This window comes from Nothobranchius furzeri, chromosome 16 (assembly GCF_043380555.1).
Source record: "Nothobranchius furzeri strain GRZ-AD chromosome 16, NfurGRZ-RIMD1, whole genome shotgun sequence".
Classification (NCBI taxonomy): Eukaryota; Metazoa; Chordata; class Actinopteri; order Cyprinodontiformes; family Nothobranchiidae; genus Nothobranchius; species Nothobranchius furzeri.
Window position 1 is genome coordinate 46,007,358 of NC_091756.1, and position 18,983 is coordinate 46,026,340.

At 39.1% G+C, this 18,983-nt stretch overlaps 1 long non-coding RNA gene across 2 annotated transcripts in view; it reads right to left on the reverse strand.

The window, feature by feature from the left end:
• The window catches only part of LOC107387693 (uncharacterized), a 68,625-nt gene that overhangs the window by 42,051 nt on the left and 7,591 nt on the right, over positions 1 to 18,983 (reverse strand). For both annotated transcript variants that reach the window (XR_008565566.2, XR_001573233.3), the window contains exon 2: positions 8,253 to 8,504. This is a non-coding gene — a long non-coding RNA (uncharacterized lncRNA). The remainder of the gene's footprint in view (positions 1 to 8,252; positions 8,505 to 18,983) is intronic.

The following is an 18,983-nucleotide window of genomic DNA, read 5'->3' on the forward strand; positions in this document are numbered from 1 at the left end:
CCTTTGAGACAGGTGCGGCCATCTGATCTTTTTAAAACAGAGCTGAGCTGAGTTGTGGTCCTGTTGGCTACAGAGGTTCATCACAAACATCTCTGTTGTTGACACGTGTCACAAAAAGCACAGGGATAGATGCTTGAAAGCTCAAGGACATTATTAAGGAGATTCTGTCAAAGCGATGGGTCCTGAGAGAAATTTGTAAAACACAGTCAGTTGAATCTTTCAAGGAAATGGTTTCTGAGCTCAGCACAACTGAAATGTTCTTTCTTTTTTAAGAAGCCAGAATTTTGTATTTAAATCAAACATAAACCATACTAGTTGTTGTTCTGGCTCTTTCAACACAATATTCTAACTCTTATTTCATCATGACTGACATCAAAGATAAACATTATGTTGATTTTCTAGGTTTTTTCTTTGTTCAGGAGCTTCATTTATATAGCTTATGATCAAAACAGGGTCTGAACCCTGTGTAAGTGACTTCCCATGCAAATTTTGGACCTGGCATAAGTACAGTTTTGATGAGCAGTCATCCACTGTGATTCACTCACACACAAACACACACACACACACACACACACACACACACACACACACACACACACACACACACACACACACACACACACACTTACTCCAGTAATTAATTAGTTCAACAGATGATGTAGTAGTAGCACATTCGACATTACAGAAGGGAAACAATGTCATATCAGGAGAGGGAGAATGTAGGCAGCAGTGTGCCAACTGATGGCCCCCTCCAGGAGGCTATGACAGCTCAACAGAAAGCCAGTGTAGCTTGTTCTGGAGAGAAAAACTCTTAGAGAGGAAATAAAGTTAACAGCTGAAATAACAGGAAATAATACAATTGGTGAGTAGTGTTAGAAGAAAGTAGCAGGGTGTAGAAAGTAGTCAGTATGTCAGAGGCAGGCTCTTTTCTGTCTCCCTCTGCGCTTCTGCATGAATATTTGATCATAAAACAGGTAAATTCAGGGATTTTGACCATAAACATGATGAAATCATACAAAAAATGAATGTATAGAGCAGTGAGTGAACACATGTACTTTCTAATAAATAATTATTTGTATTTTGCTTATCACAATGACAAGGGAGGCAGTGCCTCCCCTGCCTCCTCTGACCAGACGTCACTGATGTTACATCACACTCATCGCCTATGCCACATATTCTAAGCTGTCCAGGGGAGACAGATATCAGACCAGAGACTAGATTTCGGGGGAGGTGCAGGGCCTGATGTTGGGGCAGGAAGATGGAGTGACGTACAAATGATACATTAGGCTGTTTCAGGAATTTAAAAATAAAATTCAAAATTTGCAGCTGAAATAGGACAATGCATGGATGCAGCCAAAAACAGGTTTGGTGGTATTTTTCATGAGGAAACAACAATATTACATGTAATAAAGTGCCGAAAAGTGGATTTTTGATAGACCCCTTTAAGTTGGCTTTTAGTAAGGATTCTGTGCAAAGTCTACCACTACTCAATCAGTCGTTTATATACCACATCAGATTTATTCTTTCCTACTTACCTTTGTTTACAAAGCATTCAGTATCGTTCCTGTTAAAATCACTTCAACTGGCTTGTCAGGTTGAATTAAAATATTGTAGTTTTGTTTTGAGCCCGCGGCAGTGAGGATTTAGACTCTTGTCACATTCAGTAAGGTGCTGTGTTGTTGATGTGGTGAGTATGTGTTACCATTTCGGTATATGAGAGGGACACAGTGACACCCGACAGGCACCCTCCATCATTAAACACTTCAGTGAACTGTCACCAACATGACAGAATACAGTCAGGTACCATTTGTATTGAATAATGACAGCTAATGACAAATGCCTGTCCCGATGGAGCTACAGCACGATTAGTGCTGAAAGATTAAAGGTTCAAAGAACACTAAACAAAAGCTCCTCACCACCTAGAAAAAAGGCTTAATAATTTGGAGTAAATGATAGGTGTTCTTGAAACTCTGCTGGGCATCATGCATGTAATGATGTGTGTTTCAAAGGCCAGACCACATCCCAGGGAGGAAAGTGCATCTCACAATGTGATAAAATAACAGGCACAGATTGAAGTCCTTTCTACTGCATTTTGATTGAGTTTTGTCTCCAGCATGTCTGTGAGACCGAATGGAAGTTTGTGGTTTTATACTGTGACCTTCATAACAAGAGCTAATTTTCACTTTTCCACCTTCCCTTTTTAAAGGTCCCATGTGTGAAATCCATTGAAATCATGATTAAAAAAATGTGACTCTTTAGCGCCATGCAGTTCAGAGAAAGTATTGCAGCTACGGTGGCTCACTCATGAGTTTGACTGTATAATGGATTTTGAACCTGTGTAGCCTAACAAAGCTTAAAACAAGCTAGTCAACCTCTTTAAAAAAGCATTTATAATTATGACTGTTTTATCAGCTACCAGTCCTGAAGGAAGCAAGCTAGTTCTGTTATTGAAGCGGTCACGATTCACACATGAAGGAGGGGTGACGTCAGCCGGGAGGTCAGGTGTTGAGAAATTGTGTTCCCCTGAAATATTCAGGCTATTTTCACAACATTTGTGATAAACTTTTACGGGAAAATGATGTAATGTAATGTAATAATGTTATGCTTGTGATTTTTTATCTGTATTTCCTCCTAAAAACAATAAAAAAGATACTGTAAAAACATTCTTGTTCACTCTTTTGCAGAAAGCTTATTTATCATTTTTGAAAGTTATGTAAAAAGATGTAACCTCACTCAGTTTAACCACCTTTTATTTGAGGTAGTTTAGTCCTCATAATGGACAATAAGTTCTGTGGATTTGGAAATATTTGCTCTTGAATGCCTAAGGGAAACAGAATATCTCAGGGGGACATAATTTCCCACAACACCCGTTTCACGTGGATCACGGAGCGCTTGATGTAATCAAACTGGCTGCCGTTACCAGCTTATATGGATATGGAGCGATCACTGGCTGGCTGATCCTTAACTATGACTGGTGAAGGAGTGTTGGTGAGCTGGGGACACGGTGGACATCAGGTAAACAATGCTGACTTATCCACCAGCTAATCGTGGCTCACGGCTGGCGTGGTGGAGATCTGCGTCACGAGCTACTGAGCTACTAGTTAGCCATGGCTAGAGCTGGGGAGACGCTGTGTATGCTGTGTGTAAATTCCCACGGATTACCAGCAAAAGGAGACCAAATTCTAAAGGTAACATTTGAGAAGAAGCCCTCTGAGTCGGAACGTCTCAGTAACGCGTGGAGAACTACATCACCGTTAGTAAAGTGTTATGGAGATAAAGTAAACAACGCTGATTTAGCCACTGGCTAGTGGACGAGCGTGTTGGGCAAGACGGCAGGCTGCAGGAAAAGAGGAGACTTGAGTAGAAGTACTTTGGAACGGACACACTGGGACCGGGTCGGGAGTTCTGGTACTAGGAAAAGACGGATGAACAACTTGAGGTGAGTTTGGGAGTCAGAGACACACTAACCAGAGACTGGCGTCTATATAATAGCGGGCGGAGATCTGAACATATGCAGCTTCCTTGTGTTGGACATGATGATGAACGGACAAATTTTATGCGGCTTTTGATTTAATTTTTTAATTCAAACTAACAAGTACAGCAACGGTGTAGCTATTCTTTTCTATTTCGTAGTTTAATTAGCAGACTCCATTCTTCCAGGGTGCACTGCTGCTCTCTGCTGGTTCTTTCAGGTTACAGTCATAGTCCAAACGGGTAAGGTGGAGCTTGTATGTCCCTAAACAGCTACTGCATTTTAAGATGGTGGATGACCATGGAAGGTCGACCACAGTTTATGTATATAAAAATGTATAATTTGAAGTTGAGAGGAATATTTAGAATTGATGTTGGTGAGAAATATTAGTGAAAAAGGACAAGTTTATGAACTGGAAACACAGGATTTGATAGTAAACAGGTAAAAATATCACACACTGTGCCTTTAAAGCACCTCACATATTTTGAAGTGGTTCTGTGAGAAGGGTATGAACAACTAAGTTATTACTTCTTAGAGATAGCTCTTTGAGGATCAGTTTTAAAGAAAGGGCCAGTGAGCTAATTAGTGATGGTTAAACTATTCATTTTATCTTAATTGAGTTTGGATGAGTCACTCACCCAAAGTAATCAGGTTTATTGAGTCATTTAAGTCACAGAGTCAGTAGCGCAGGGAGTACGAAAAAAAAATCAACATTTTCACTCAACCCTAATTTGCTCTTCTTTCCATGTAAATCCTACCACTCAAATGAGTGACTGAAAGTAAGAAAGCTGTTCATTTTAAACACTGAAATGTATTTTTTTAAACTATGGTGGAATTGAGTTCTTATATATATACATATATATATATTGTTGGAGCTATTTATACTTTATTTGTGTTATTTTTGTGTATTTTCTTTAAATTTGAGGTTAGTTCACTTTATATTTTTTGAAGCATTTATAAAGTTTATTTGCAGTTTAATATTTGTTTATTTTTGTAGTTCATTTTGTTGTTTACCTTTGTAAGTCAGTCAGGAAAAATCACCGGGTCGTTTATCTGAAGATAAAAATCACGAGGTGCTTCACAAAAAAAAAAATCAAATATAAAATATAAGCTGAGGCCCATACTACATTTCAGCTTTACCCAGCATGTTTCTGGCCCTACACACACCAGGGTGCACACTCTAGACCTTGTTTTTACCCTGAGTCTAAATGCTGACAGTGTTTGTCCTGAGGACGTTTATATTTCAGATCACCATTGCATTTTCTTTAACTTGTCAGTTTCTGCGTCCCCACCTCCTGCTCACCGTATGGTTAGTTCTCGTTTTATTAATGAGAGCACAGCTAGCAATTTTTCTGCTTCTTTTAATCCACCCTGTTCTTCTGATAACGACCCAGATTCCTTAACTTCTCAGTTTAACGAGCACTGCCTCTCCATTCTGGACAATATCTGTCCTGTCAGAACCAGATCAGTTCCTGCAGTGAACCCTACTCCCTGGTTTAATGACAGCCTTCGCAGCCTGAAGCGTCAGTGGAGAAAAATTGAGTGCTTGTGGAAGAAAACCCACCTCCACGTCCATCTGCTGCACCTAAAGGACCTTCTGACATCCTTTAACTCTGCAGTCAGAGACGCTAGGATTTCCTATTTTAAAAATCTGATGTCCCAGAGCAAAGGGAACCCCAAGGTGCTGTTTAACACCATCAGTAGCAATGTCTCTCCTGCCTCTTCTACAGCCTCCGTCCTCTCTGTTGCGGACTGTGAGAACTTTCTCTCTTTCTTTGTGGCCAAAGTAAATAAGGTTAGATCTTGCAGCTCTCCTTCAGCCTTACCCCAAAATTCCACTACCTCCGCTCCGCTCCGCCCCCGCGTTCTGCAGCCGCTCGCTTCCAAACTCAATTTTTACTGGTACCCGCTCTACAAAGACTCCGCTCCGGTGCGGAGACCTGAGGTGCGCAAACAGGCATGCGCGGGATTTTCGAGATCTTGCGATAAGTCCGAGCAATAAACGCGGAAGTTAGATCCAAACACCCGTCGTGTGGGAGAAGCATCGAAATGAACTGTTTAATCTGCCCATCATTTGTGTTGAGAGATCAGCAGTGTTTGGATCAACAAAGTGTGACTACTTTGATAGTGGAAACTGTATTTATGGCTTATTTTTGTGCATTTAAAGTTCAGCCACCATTGATAGTTGTTAAAAGTTGTTGAACCTGTGCATATGAAACAAAAAAACGCTTTTTGTTTATCGATTTATTGTGAAAAAACAGAAGTTGTGTTTGCTCCCTTTCCTGTTGGGCGGTTGTGATATCTGTCCATTGACTGCGGAGGTGCTCCGGTGTCCGGCAAAAATAGAATCAATCCTATTTTTGCCGGATGGCGGAACGGCGGGCGGTGCACTGCGCCGCACGGCCGCAGTAGTGGAACAGCTCTGATTGACTACAACGGGACCGATTTTGCTGCAGAGTTTGTGCTGGAGTGCAGCGGAGCTGAGGTAGTGGAATTTTGGGGTTATGTCTGCCTCTCCTGACTCCAACCAGGCCCATCATCCTAGATATTGTAATGTCACCAAATTAACTGATTTTAAGATCCCACAGTTCATATGCATGGCCAGAGCAAATAACCCTGGCTACACACGTTCTGCTGTATTTTACCCTGACAGGAGATGGACTGACTGCACTCAGGCTCTTTAATCAGATGACTTCATCAGCTTAACTGAAGCTTCATCAGATAATGAAAGATCTTTTCCAGGATCCTTCACAAGAGAACTGTATTAGAGAAACTTTTATTCCCAGAAGAAAAGAAGATTTCATAATTAAAAGTAATCATTTTATAATTCAAAATAATCATTGAAGAAAAGATCTTATAACTAAGATTTTAATTATTAATAATTGCTAAATATTGCCATGTATAATTATTAATGATGAAATGTTTCATGAATCTGTTTCAATGATACTAAGTATATTTACTGGATTAGGTCATCACACTTGCAGACAGAGTAAGGCTAAGATAAAGACATGACACATAAGTAACCTTGTCCCACATTTCAGAGTTCAGAATCGGAGACTGTTTTCTGAGATGCTTGGCAACTTCTGAGATAACACCAGGCCTTAAAAAGAGCTTCACTCTCAGTCTCAGTAAGTCAGACAGACAGAGAGAGAGAAGCTCAGAACGGTCATCTGAGCAAGCCTCTTACACCAGAAGGATTTTGACATAGTCAAAACCTTAAGCTTTTGCACCTGTAATACATCCCTCAGCTTGCTAGGAGTGATGCGGTTGTTGAGGGAGCAATAAAGTTTGAGTGTGGGTTGAATAATAACAGAGTGAATGTGCCCAACAAAGGATTTTATTAAACAAAACAAAAGGCAGATATTCATAAAAGGGGAAAAGACTACCAAAAAGCACCAAGCCAAAAGGGCTGGGAAGAGGAAAACTAATTACTGAAATACTCTTACTTATAATTCTAAATAAAACAACGGCCGTCCTGAAAAGCAGTGACGCTCAGGCAAAGCCAAATTCGAAGTCAAGGGCCGGTCTAAGGTCAATCCAAAAGTCAATCCGATTCTAGAGTTTTCTAACACTAAAGAACGCCACTAAACACACGGGCACTACGAGGAGAAGAGAAAAGAGTGAACACAAGTTTGCTTGATGATTGAAAGATAGGAACAGGACAGCTTATAACAAATGAGAAAAAAGTGTGCAGAGTGTAGAAGATAAAAAGAAAAAAAAGAATAGAAAAGAGAAGATCAAAATGCTAAAATTAAAATAGAAGAAGGAGAAGCAAAAGATAAAAACGATGATAAAACTGAAAAAGATAAAAACAATGATAAAAATAAAATAGAAGAGAATAAAAACTATGACAAAGCAAGGCAGCTTTATTTATATCACATTCCACATACAGGAGCAAACCCATTTAGGCCCCATGCCATTAAGTGGTTTATAAACTAGAAGTAGCACTTGGATTATGTAGTTTACTGGTGTAGAGTGTAGAGACTTAAGAACAGGAGTTATGCACTTGGTTCTCTTGTTTCTTGGTAAGAGTCTAGTAGCAACATCCTGAATAAGCTGCATTGCTGCACAGCTTTTTTTGGGAAGACCAGTCAAAAGACTATTGCAATTGTCCCGCCTGCTGGAGATGAACGCATTAATGAGTTTTTCTAGGTTCTATCTGGGCATGAGATGTCTGAGTCTTGCTATTTTATGAAGATGATGAAATGCTGATCAGTGAAGCTCAGGGGCCTTGATCATCATGGTGTCATGTGAATTAAGTTTTAGTTAAGGTCAGGAATAGACTGGTTATTGTTAGAGTTAGGCAAGAGAGAGAAAGAGAGGGAGCGAGAGAGAGAGTAGTAATGAAGCAGTATTGGTTTTACGTTATGAACAGGTTCAATAAAAACTACTGTAATTATTTAAATTACATGTTATTTAATAATCCATAAGACAAAAGATTCCATAGGAAATATGAAATCAACCAGAAGATTGGAACTTTTTAATGCAGGGATTAGATAACAGCTTCGTATTCCCTCAGAGACAACAGAAGAGAGAGAGTCGAGTTTAAAAGTTTAAAGATTTATTACTAAACAAATTAAACTAGATTAACTTAAACACTAAATGTATGGTGTAACTAAGGTGAATGAGACGGAGAATGGTGTGATGTGGAATGTTGCTCAGAACCAGCAAATCCGAAGAAGCAATTAGTTCTGATGGGAACTGAAGGTGATGTCTTTGCATTAAGCTTTAGTTAGGAGATTCATAAACACATTCAACGCCATTTCGCCGGTCTACATACCCTTAGCGGAAGTCCCCGTTAGGTCAGGAATGTTGAGGTCCAGCTTGACCTTCTCTGGAACCGAAGCCGGTAGGAAAAGCAGCGGTTGTCGACCAGACCAGTCTTTGAGATACTTCCGGGTCACGATGATTTTATTGGCATCTAGCGAGACCCAAACCGGGGTCTTGATGGTTCAGCCTTTATTCTGAAAGGAACCATTGCAGCAGTGGGAACAGCAACAGATTTTATCCAGCTTGTCGTTGGTTCTTTTGGCTGGAGAGGCAAAAAGAACCAAAGTTACGGTTTGGCCACTCCGACACTTCTCTAGAACGCTTTGAACTGGTGTTAAAGATGACGTGGGCATAGTTTTGTACTTTGGATGTTTTGGTTTATGGTCAAATGAAAAGTTGACAGATTTCCCAAACACCACCATAACCACGCCTCCGAAAGATCTGGCAGATTCTGATTGGATCAGTAAAGCAATGTGTCATGTCTTAACGCTACGTGAGATCAGTCCTAGTGGAACATTTAAAGTCATATTACTTAATATATTCTATTGGATTATAACAAGTGATTAATATTTTGATTTCACAGATTGGACACATCTTATTTATTGACTAACACTTGGTTGGATTAGCTTTATTAAAATAGAGTTCTTTGATTAATTAAAAGTAGAGAGTCCATTCTTCATTCTTCTGTTGAGCTGAAAAGAAGCAGTTTTATAAGCAAATGCATGAGACCTTGAGGCCATATCTCATGCAGACTAAGTCCTGTGTCAGAGGAGAGGGGGAAAATGACTTTTGGTGGAAAACAGTCATTTCATTCTGTTACACTACACTACCGAAAGAGTTTGCAGGGTTGCAGTCAGAAATATAGAAAAATAATTAATCATAAAATCTGATTTTCAAAAAGTGGCCAGGGTTCATACATTTTTTCTGAGTGTTTGCAATACAGTTCAAAGTTGAAATTGTTCATTTGAAATTGTCATTATTCAAAAAGTCATTTAGAAGTTCTTGTTTAGCAGTAAATGTAAAAGAATCAAATAAATGTTTTATTTTTTACATTTAAGCTGCTTTTTCCAGGCTTTAATAAACATAACTACTAAATACAAACCAGATGCTGAAAGCTGAGATTGTTCAGAAAAAAGGAGCAGAGTACAAGCATTTTGCTCTTTTTATTACAATTTTATAGCTATAAAACAAAAAAATGCCAGATAGCCCATTTATCATTATGGTCATAAGAGGGTTAAACATGTGATAAATCTTTTGCCTCCCACAAAGAGGATGGTCAAAGTGAATGTGAGCATTAGTACATATGAGTTCTTACTTTATTGTGTATTTTTTATTATTAACTAATACGTTATCATAACACTACAAATAAAAATGAGGAAAATATTCTGGATCAGCACCATGAAGCAAACTTCGGGCCATAGAATGTTTGGTATTCTGGAAATGGTATGAAATGTTACTGTGTGTGTGTGTGTGTGTGTGTGTGTGTGTGTGTGTGTGTGTGTGTGTGTGTGTGTGTGTGTGTGTGTGTGTGTGTGTCTGTGTGGCCTCATAATAGAATAGAATACAGTAGAATAGACTTTATTGATCCCACAGTGGGGAAATTTGCTTGTTACAGAAGCACCAACACTTAAGAGAATACTTTGAAGAAAAAATAATAACAAAGGTACATGTATATACACCTGGGCAGTAGTCTAGAATTGTAAGTAGGAATTAAGATTTAAGAAGTAAGAATTGTAAAAATAAGGAGGGTGGCTGTGATGATTCCATACATACTAGATGCATGTGGCTAACATAGTTGTATTTATCACACCGGATAACTGGTTGCATACTGTTCAATGTACTTACTGGATGAGTGACTTTTTAAGGATAAATTAATATAATAACAAATACAGACAGAAAGACAACCTGGTTGAGTTCTCTCTCTCTCTTTTTCATTTTTAATGCACCGCATAACCACTTCATATCAGAAAAAGACTATTGGAAGATAGTCAAAAATCAAATAACTTGGATTCAGATTAGGGGGAAAATGTGGTCATAACATCTCTAGATATATGTCAGCTTTAAAAACTAAAACAATTATTCATGAAAAAAATTACCTTCAATTAATGACACTAAATAAAATATTTTCCTAGTTTATATTATGTTGTTTGAACCCAACAGTCTCCCATTATCTTAATTTTCAAACATGTTGGACCATGAATCTGATTCAAATCTTACTCTATTTGTGCCCCCTTTTTAACTTTGAGCACCCGCCACTTCAAAAGTCTCTGCACAGCCCTGTTTCCAGTGATGTATCATTTGTTATGTTCACATGCTGGGAAGTCCCCATTTTTCCTCAGTCAACATGGCTGGCTTACCAGTAACAACATTTTATGGAAATTACGTCAAATAATCTTCATCTTTTGCTATTTTTTACCAAAATAATCATTTATATTCTTGTTAATTAACATGCAAACAACATTATTTTTACTTCTAAAACCAGGTAAATTATTTATATTTTGAAGTAACAGTGCTTTTATAAATGTCTATTGTAGTGGACACTAGTGTAGCATGAGGAAGTATGGGTTTTTCTGTGCCAAAGGTTGTATTTGCCCGGCTGGGTCACAGCACTTTCACCCACAGATTAAGACCTGAGCCGCCAGCAAGACTACAAGGAATCAACAACATCTAACACCTGCATCATCAGAAGAAGGAGTTCTCACACAATCTAGTCATAATAAAGAGTATTACGCTTCCTTTGTTTATTAATGCTAAATAATCATTTTATCACTTTACTCATTATAAATGTATTTTAATCAAATGAATTATTATTATGCTTTGGGTAATCATAATGAACTATAATGAATCAATACTTAATTAAATAATGTTTTTGGGAGATGTTTAGCGATGACCTTCACACTCGCTCACACAGGTCTGCATCCACAGTAACTCCAAAACACATTTGCGCTGACGCACAAGTTTGCTTTGGGAAGAGAAGTGGGTTTTGGTAAGTTAGTCAGTACGAGTTTGACATCGAAGGAGAGAGGACGTGCTGAACAAACGCCAACGGGGAACGGAGCCCCGCCGGCTCACCCCCCCACACACACACACACTCTTTTCCTGTCAAGCCAGACAGAATAGCGTAATGCAACCAGCTTACGCAGACTCGTCCAGAGTCTTTGATTTCGGAGTCATTTAAACTTGAGAAAGCACATCTGCCAAACGCTTCATCAACGTGTACCGAGGTCAACTCTGGACTGGACCGTCAGCACACCTTCGTCTTCTCTGTCAGCCAAGGTGGCACCTGGAAAAACATCCTCCTTCGGTCCGGATCTAAAGAGGGTCCTAAGGTCGGTGAGACAGAACACGATAGATAGTGTTCTGATGCAGTTTTTCTAATAAGAACTACGTTTAATTCAAACCATCATTTTCACTCAGATTCACCTTTTCTCTCCCTGAAGCAATCTCATACACATGCATGCACGCATTCATAATTCCATCATCCTCAATCTTAGCACATCCAACACAAGGTCTATTTGTGCAAGCTTAAAATATCAACTGTTAAAGATCGTCCAACAAGGTTGCCAATGTTGATTATTTTTCCTATGATTGTCATTTCAAATCATTAGTTTAAATTGAAGAATTAAAACTCTTAAAATTCAGACTTGTCTTTTCATTGAACTGAAACACAGACACACGGATATGATCGTCAGTTTATCGATGAAAACAACCTTTGAGTCTTCTTATCTCTATAACATTTGGTTATTAATTTGTAAAACTTAATATGCCAGATTATTCTGTAGAAGGGTTCCTCTTTAATCAAAGAGCCATAAACCATTACACTACACTAGGACCATTTTAGTGTGTTTATACCATTGGTGTGCAGACTAGGAGCCAGGCACATGCCATGTATGATGGACATCAAGCATGCATGAAGGTGCACGAAAAAGAGCTGCAGTGGCAACACATACATGAGGTGTATTGCATTACTAAAAGGAAAACATACTTCAAGGATCATCACTGAATTACAAAAATGAAGAGGTTCACTTTTTAGCTAGTTCATTCTTAAGGCTCACTTTTCCACTAAGTCCATTAGTTGTTGTCATTCCAACAAGCAACAGAAGACTAAGAATGATGAACTCTGCGTTTTGATCAAATTAAATGTGTTCATCAAATTTTTTTTTGAATTCATATGTAATTAGACGGAAATCGTCCTGTTGTCCTCTACTATTGACCCTTTGCACGTGACATCACTGTGTCTGTGTGTGTTTTCTGGCCCCAGAGACAGCACGTCCAAACATCTCTTCCAATGTGTTTCAGAAAGTCCTTCCAGAGCTGCATGTCAGTAATAGTCTTTTTTTAATATAGCAATGGAAAAACCCAAAGACTTGAAAGCAAGGGCACAGACATACTCACAGTACAAATCCCAAAATACAATGAAATTTCTAATAGGTATTTCTCCATAAGGGGTCATCTCATTCATCTCAAAGGGCTGGGGTGGATGAACAACAGATGCTCACATCACGGCAAACAGAGGCTCTTTGGACAACTTCCTACCCCAAGACTTGATCCTTGCTGACCGTGGATTCACCATTCAGAACCAGGCCGGGCTTTATTGTGCCAAGGTTGAAAATCCTGCCTTTACCAGGGGCAAAAAAAAAAAACAACAACTGGGTGCTGTTGAACTGGAAGACAGTTGAAAACTAGCTTCTGTTTGCATACATGTTGAGAGGGTAATTGGACAAGCACGATCAAAGTATAAAATACTGCATGGACCTGCCCCTATTAGCAATCTGATGAAATCAAGTGATGAATCAGAGTACACCACTCTAGATAAAATAGTAAGAGTCACATGTGCTCTCACCAATCTGTGTCCCTCAGTAGTGCCAGTTTATTAATTAAAAAACAGTTGCTGTTCTTTTACAGTTGCCATGCTGTAATTATATATATATATATATATATATATATATATATATATATATATATATATATATATGTATGTATATATATGTATGTATATATATGTGTGTGTGTGTGTGTGTGTGTGTGTGTGTGTGTGTGTGTGTGTGTGTGTGTGTGTGTAAAATATATATAAAACTATATATAGTTTCATGAGAGAGAGAGAGGTTCCAAATGTAAACATTGTATTACATAACATGTAAACGGTGCATAATAAACAGTTACAGTATGTATTTGACTACTTTATTTTTAAATGCACAGACACAAAAAATACAGTTGAAACGATAAGGTTTTGTGTTTTTAGATAACTATCAACTATACAAATTAAATTTTATATCAAGGGAGAAGAATCTAATGTGTCATACCTCAATTCACAGTATTTTACAACAATTATCATCTAAAAATAGTTGGCTAAATGCAGTTAATGGAAAAAAAAGGCCATAACTAGAACTAAGCTAGAGCTAATCCAAGCAGAATTACTGAGACTAAATCAGGTCTAAATGAAACAATATGATTTGAAAATAAACTGATTGACATAAACATTTTTGATGCAAGCTTCAAGTGCTTCAGAGAGTTTTATTCGGCCATCAGATAGAAAAATTAATTTACCTGCTCTGGTGTGACTTTCATGTTCTCAAATACCTGGTCACATTTCCTCAAAAGGTCAAAGGTTGACAGTTTTCGGTTGTGAGGGCTGTAAAACTCTGTCAGAGGCTTTGGTAGACCCATAGACACCACCAGTGGCGGCTAGCCAGTAGAGGGCGATAGGGCGCCGCCCTCCCAGTTTCCCCACAGTTTTTAATTTTTATTTAAAAAAATAAATAAATAAAATTAACAATAATCACATATTCTAAGTTAATTGTGTGTATTGTAACAAAAATAAATCATATATATATATATATATATATATATATATATATATATATATATATATATATTGGTCTCTGCCGATCTCTGCCGGTCTCTGCCGAGCGGTGGAGGCTGTGTGCTGTTTTTCAATCGCCCAAACAAGACGGGACCAGTTGTCCAATTGCTGACAAGAAAATCAAAGGGTAGGAATGGGAATGTATCCAATCAGCGTCGACGTTGTTTCAGAAAGTTTCAGAAGCATGATGGGCGATAGAGCTACCGCCAAGGCTTTCGTTGGTGTTCGGTAGAACTCGGAGAGTCTCGACTCCAGCACGTTTTTGGTCGTGACTCGTGACGCACATGGAGCAGACGCAGACATGGACGCCAGTGAGCCTACAACATGGATACCGGATCTCAGCAGCCACTGAATTCACTTCGGTCTCTTCTCCAGTATCCGTTCGAGAGGAGAACTATGGTGGAAAAACTTAATGTCAAAGAGCTTGGACCAGATCAGCCCGACATAAAGATAAGCCAGCAGGACAAGGAGAGAGGTAAACTGTACACACGACGCTTCTCCCAAAATTGGTACACCAGGAAGCAGTGGCTAGCTGGATGCAATCACGCTAATGCGTTATTTTGCTTTCTGTGTTTGTTATTCAAAACGGCTGGGATCCACAGAAGGTGGATGTGGAACTTGTGTCTCATTGGGGATTCCATTCATTCTCTGACTGAGGAATGCAGCGCATCAGTGCAGCAGCCAACAAAGAAACGGAGGACGTTTGGACAGGGAGAACAGCAGCTGGGTGCAGAGGTAAGCTGTACATTACATTTCTGTAAACAAGACAATCAGAATCAGAAATCCTTGGTTGTCCCACAAACCGGGACATTTGTTTAATAACATGTACATTGTTTAATGTGCAATAACTGTAAAAACTAATTTCAACACACATACCTATTATACATATTTAATCATGTAAATGTGTATTTCAAGTAAATTTGTACATACATCAATCCGATTCCATTTTACTTGTTACACTTCTGCTGCAGCAAACAAATTTCCCAGCTTTTGGGACAATAAAACATTTCTGATTTGTCCCAAAAAGTGGAAAATATGACATTTGTAAGAGGATACTGATGACATTATTTCCTATGAAAGTGTTTCCACTTTCCATAAGTCCTAACAGTGTAAATTTCTGGCATTTTGTCTAAGTAGTGTTTACTACCATTACTGTAACAGTGACCTGCTCATAATTTTTCGTGTTCACTCAAATGTTGAAATTAAACAAAATGTTTTTGTTACTTGCCTCTTGCATTGCCTATTTACCATTTATGGTCATGTTATTTTATGTGCAATTTAATGCAGTATTTTTCAACCTTGGTCCGCAAGCCAGTTTGCCAATAGTCAGACACACCTGGATTAATCAGTTTGTCCAATGATGTAAGACAGGAAATAAAAGAGCTGTGCTTAATTCAGGAAATAGTGAAGTTGTGCACAAAGCTCAGAAAGCACAAGTTTGTTTAAAAAAAAATAGCACAGCCCCACCAAAAATATTTTTCACCAGCCGCCACTGGACACCACCTTTGGTTGGAACTGGTTACAGAACTGTGGTAATATTCTTAGAAGGCCACTCTTCTCTGAAGGGTTTGAGGCAGCATTATCCAGGTCCTTATAGAATTTTTCTATGGCTGCTGCACTCACATCAATTTTTTTCCCTGTATGGTCTGAATGGCATTTGTTGTTCACACGACCACAGTGCTTCTTTGCAGGTGTTGTAAAATCAATTCCTGATCCCTCCTCATAGAGAGCTTTACCTGCTTTCACAGGAGGAAATCCCCACAGTCTGGGTCCGTCAGCACAGCTTCTGTCTTCCAGATGTTTCACAGCAGAATCTAGTGCATACAGTAGAGCTGTTACGTGGGAGCACACCTCTCCTATGCCTGCTTTACATATACAGTGACGACATACAACCGTCCCATCCTTTTTTTAATACAGCCAGGGTTTTAGTTGGGCTTCAGACAATGACTGACTATGGTGAACCTGAAAATACAGACAGCAGCATGATTATTTTTTTATAAAATGCTCTGCATATTATTATTACCAACATTTATAGTGTTTTATATTTTTGAAATAATATAATTGAAATATACATGATAGGAAGAGATTTATCAGTCACAGGGGTAATGTAATTGCAGCAGGGCAGCCATTTCTATGTAATCGACAGTTATGCAGCACTACAATGTAACACGAAAGTATTTGTCAGATCTTACAATTAAAGAGCATGTAAAATGATTTCTTTTATAACATGATGATAAATATTAAGGTCTTACTTTTGCCATAATGAGGAACATTCCTCTTTCTTGAGCGTAGCATCGCGTCTCAGTCACCCAACCAGAAACGAAAAACTGGTACGCGTCTAGACTTTTGTACGCCTTTAGATCTGCACCGGTGTACGGGGATACTCCATTGATAACATAGTGGTACAGGCCGTGTGGACTGAAGTCAGGCAGGCTTGACGATTTAGTTAAGTCCGTGAAAATGCCAGGAGGAAAAAGGTACGGGTCAGTATGTAATCCCGCATTCTTCAGCTTCTCCAAATACTGCTCTTTGTTGAGACCTACAAAGTGACTGACCTCAACCGACAACTGCACAACATCTTAATGACAAGAATAAGCCATGGCTACAGTTATAAAAACTAAAACTAACCACCATTTGTCTTCTATTTACATTTTACCGTTTCTTCTCTTAATTTCTGTCGCTAGCGTTTTACTACTTCCGACGTCCATCATGGCGGACCAACGTGATTAGGTGACGTCGGTGCAAAGGGTACTTGTACAATTAAAGTAAAAAAATGGTGAGGTGTTCATTTTGGTCTAAATAAACAGGAAATTGTACAAAAAAGAAAATTGATGCCACTTTTTTGTCTGGGTCTCAGAAGGGTAAGTACTGTGACCTTGAATAAAAGCATTAATTAAAGCCAATCAGCTAAGATGTTGTCCTTCATTTTCATTTGCTTCATATGGAGTATAAACATTTAGGATTACAAAATTATTGTTAGTATGGGTATACTGTATACCCACACACCAATCTACATCCAGTCTAATTGGCTTCATTGCAACATCACGTCATTTGTCCTGCAGCACAGCCAAACTACATATAATAATAATAATAATAGTAATAATAATAATAATAACAATAATAATTATTATTATTATTATTATTATTATTATTATTATTATTATTATGTAAATTAATAATTCATGTGGTAATAGTTTTTTCTCTGTTATAAAAGCTTTTCTTCTTTTCTTTTACATATTTTTCCTGAGCTGCATAGTAATTTACCATTAGATGCTTGTTTCAACCAACAAAAAAAAAAAAGGAAAAAACCTTCAGGGTAATAAAAACACTGGCTACACTCTTTGTTATTTATTCTTGAGAGTTAATACGAGAGTTTTGTTGTGTACTTGTGCGTTAAAATACTAATTTCCCCATGTTGTTTTGGACATCATGCTGCCTAAATAATTTCTGCTGGCCTTTTCCCCCATCTGTTATGATGTGTAGCCATACCAACATGGGATTTCTGTACATGTGGGAGCATCTGAGTTTTCCAAACCCAACTAAAGCCCAGATTGAGACTCTCAATCTCCAAAAACTTGAACAGGAGATGTGGTGCAGGAGCCAAAAAAAGTTAAAGATAAAGTTTGTCATTTCTTTACCAATATTGGGAATGTGGTGAATAAAAACAAAAATACTTTCAAGTGCAATCTAATGCCTGTGGAGTGGAAAAATGGGGTGATGACAACAGTGCTCTGACATGATTTGGGGATACGTCTGACCCAAGACATGCAGAATCACAACAACTCACAGAATGATGGTAAAAAATAATATTAATTTTAAAACGGGATCAGAAGGTGCACTGGTAAGTCCAGTGGGGATCGAGAAACGGGAGTGCAGCGCCTGAGAAGGGGAGAGCAGATACAGGTGAGTCCAGGGAGGTAAGTCTTAACTTGGTGGGTGCAGAGAAAAGACTTACTGGGAGTTGGGGAAGCACAGGAATGAGGGAGGGCAGGTCGAGTACAGAAGTCCTTTGGGGCATGGGTGAGTAATCCTGAGGGGTCGCTGAAACCAGAGACGTTCCAAAAACCTGGAGACGGGTAATCATAAAAAACCCGAAGTTCACAAAGTCCAAGAACACGAGAGCACAAAATCCAAGAAACACTAGGAGGCTGAAACTACCAAGCTGTAGTAATCATCCGGTGTCAAGGTGTGTTCTTCATCCTCCTTATGTAGCCGGGCCCGCTGATTGCAAGCCACGTGCAGCTGGGAACCTCCCTCTCCTGCAACACACAGCTCAAAGGTGGAATGTTGAGAGGAGTACTCATCCCGGCTCATGACATTCCTTCGGCCAGACGTGCTGCCAATGACACCTCTCCAGGTCTCACTGCCGTTGCCCACGTGAGCGTTAAAGTCCCCCAGCAGAACGAGGGAGTCACAGGAAGGAGCCATTTCCAGCACCCTCTCCAAGAACTCCAAAAGAGTGGGTAGTATGAACTGCAGTTTGGTGCATAACCACAGTCAGGACCCGTCCCCCTACACGAAGATGGAGGGAGGCTACCCTCTTGTTCACTGGGGTAAACCCCAACATACAGACACCTGATCTAAATTCAAGTGGTGTTTGGTCATTGGACTTCTGTGCTCATCATGGATTGCATAAAGGTGTCCATACGTGCTCTTGGCACCAGGATACCTTAAGCTGCAGCTCAATCAATGACTTTATTGTCACTTCATCTGATCTGCGGCCACATGTCTTGGACACTTGTGAAGACAAGGGTGGAGCTGTCAACTGACCACTACCTTGTGGTGAGTTGGCGTCGATGGTGAGGAAGGATGCCGGTTAGACCTGGATGGATCAAACGTATAGTGAGGGTCTGCTGGGAATGTCTGGTAGAGTCTCCT